General features: G+C 42.4%; 1 long non-coding RNA gene across 1 annotated transcript in view; it reads right to left on the bottom strand.

Annotated features, from left to right (window-relative positions):
* Window positions 1-475: 475 nt before the first annotated feature.
* The window catches only part of LOC105680710, a 121430-nt gene continuing 119233 nt past the window's right edge, over window positions 476-2672 (bottom strand). The window contains exon 4 of the long non-coding RNA XR_001102250.3: window positions 476-524. This is a non-coding gene — a long non-coding RNA (uncharacterized LOC105680710). The remainder of the gene's footprint in view (window positions 525-2672) is intronic.

Here is a 2672-nt window from a genome sequence, read left to right as displayed (position 1 = left end):
ACGACGTCGGCACCCTTCTCCTTCCTCACGAACTCTTGCTTCCTCCTCTTCACCTTTTTCTCCTTCTCTCGCGCCTCCTCTTCCTCTTCTTCCGTCGTTCCTCGGTTTTTCTCTACTTTCTTTTCACTATTCCTCGCCCCGCTCCTTCCGCCTTGGAGCTGACGCCAACAGCTGGGGCTTCTCGATGACTCGGTGTCGGCGACTCGTCCTCGTCTCACAACGACGATTTCTTTTAAGGAGACGCGGCTCGTTCTCGGGACTGTTTCTACTTTTCCTTAAGTCTCTACCGCTATTCGTACCAGGTCCGTCGTTTTCGTTACTATGTCTACCGTTGCCGTTACGTTTCTTCGTGACAGTCGATACGATGTTACTTCCGTTGATGATCACGAGAACTGAGGCCGGTGATCTCGCGGGCGGAATTCTCGTGCTCCCGCCTGGGAGCTGCATCCTTCGAGCTCGCCAAAGGGCTCGGTGCCCCTCGCTCCCTCGTCTCGATTTTCCTTCCCGCGGTTCTTCTTATTCGTCTGCAACACAAACACACCAAAATATGCATTACTTATCTTGCCCCTACAAAAAAGAAAAAGAAAAACACCGAGCTCGATCACGCTTGTACATAGTGATACACGATCGATACTCCATACTTAGAGAAGTTACGATCGTGAATCGTATTTTAGCTTAAACGCCTTCCGTATATAGGCTCTCTACTTCCGTAGATAAAAGCGTTCGAGACTCTATATACGATTGCCGTTCACTTCATTTTACGACATAGACCGACTTAATTACGAGGAAAGGATGATTTCGTTGTAAGTAGAGAAAATCGAGAAAAAGAATGGAGAAAATTTCAGAGAGGAAATATTTAACACGTACTAAATTTCATATTTCTAAAGAAGTAAAAGCGTAATTGTCATTTTATCAAAAAAAAAAAAAACTTATTTATCTCTCATTGTGAATCTTATCTTGATTTCGTTGATAAGGTATTTCGGAATTATATTCGTTTCATCTTACGTACTAGGTGATTTATAATTCATCAGTGTTTTATATAGCCATCGAAATCGTACAGATTTACATAGGAAGTAGCATTCTTTCCTCTGTCAGGTCTCGTACATTTGGGATAAGTATACCGGTTCAATGCACGATCATGTCACGTAACCGTAAGAGAATGTTCACGGGGAGAATAGCAAGTGTTACCAGTTAAAAATACTAGTAATCGATCATGACTACAAGACGAGGAATAGAACGGTAGCGGGAACGGTATGGTTTAACTTTGTCTGCCGAAGTCTTCTGCCGAGAGTTCTAGCGAGAAAAACTGCAAGTACAGCGAACTGCAGGATTTGTCGAAGACGAGGATGGCCGTGGAAAGACCATAAGAAAATTACTTGTATTGAATTTCTTATTCAGAACGTAGTCAGTTCCGGCAAGTCGACTCTTTCTCAATTACACCCTGTCGTTGATCGATAGTTGAAGACAAAGATGCACAAAAAAGTAATTGACAGTAATCCTCCGTCATAAACTGGATGCGTTGTCTGTTTTAATCGAACTCAAGGATAAAAAGTTGTGCAGAAACTATATTATTAGAAAATTCTATTCCTGTGATTGATTTAATAGACAAATTGTATCCAAAGCTTTGTTTCCTTAATGATTCAAATATGCTTACATTCTTTTAGAAATGATTTTGCGTCTTAAACTATTAGTTGTCCATTCGAACGTTTCTGTAGATCCTTTCAGATTCTTTTTTTTAGATTGTATCTATCTAGAAGTGTATCGTTCATCCGCCGTATAATTTATATAAAATTGACTATAGATTTATGATGTTCTTTTGTTTCGTATATCTGTGTAGGTATCTTTTATTTGAGATACTATATTCTCGTTGCTACGATATAACGAATACACACGAATTTCGAGTTATTTATGAGTTAAAACTTAATGTTGTTTAGGATGTCACTATTTCTTTTTTTATCCGTGAATATTTTATAAAAGCGTAAAACAATAATATTTCTCGAAAGCAACACGAGTACGTATTCCGATTAGTAAGTTTCGACGATAAGTAAAGGCAGACCTGGTAAAACGTTAACGCGAACGTTTTTCGCTCCAAACAAGGGTAAATTATTTCCACGACATCGTTCTCAGGAAACGACTTCGTCGATGGATGATAATCGACGGTTGTTCAACGAATTCATTGAGCGACGACGGTGCTCGCTGCGAGGCGAGGGCCCGATCGTTTCACCATTCAATTGCCGATACGCATAAGTGCGTGGGTGAACACGTGAGTCGGTTCAGCGTTTGCACGCACGCGGATGGCCGATACGGTACGATGCTTAGTGTGCACCAATATCAACGTGATACACAGCCGCGCGAATGTACATGAGATTCGAAGCAACAGCTGAGCAGCTTAAAGCACCTGCGCTCAATAGGCTGACATATTCCATAGTTTGCCTACGCACGAGCCGCCTGCGTTCGAGGACACGAGCACTCGCCCCTATACGTATATTGACGAAGAGAGACTAGACGTATATATACGCGTGGCTCACGAAGCGACAAGAAGGCTCAAAGAGAGGAATACGTATATAGCAACACGTGGCAAAAGCGGCGAATTGGTGAAAGCATGGAATCGTTGTACTTTTTCCCCTCGGCCGGTACGAGCAGAACTCGTATGCGGGCGCGCGAGCGCGAAC

This window comes from Bombus impatiens, unplaced genomic scaffold, assembly GCF_000188095.3.
Source record: "Bombus impatiens unplaced genomic scaffold, BIMP_2.2 scf_0318, whole genome shotgun sequence".
Lineage (NCBI taxonomy): Eukaryota > Metazoa > Arthropoda > Insecta > Hymenoptera > Apidae > Bombus > Bombus impatiens.
The sequence above is the reverse complement of the archived record's forward strand: the minus strand, read 5'-3'. Positions and strand labels throughout refer to the sequence as shown.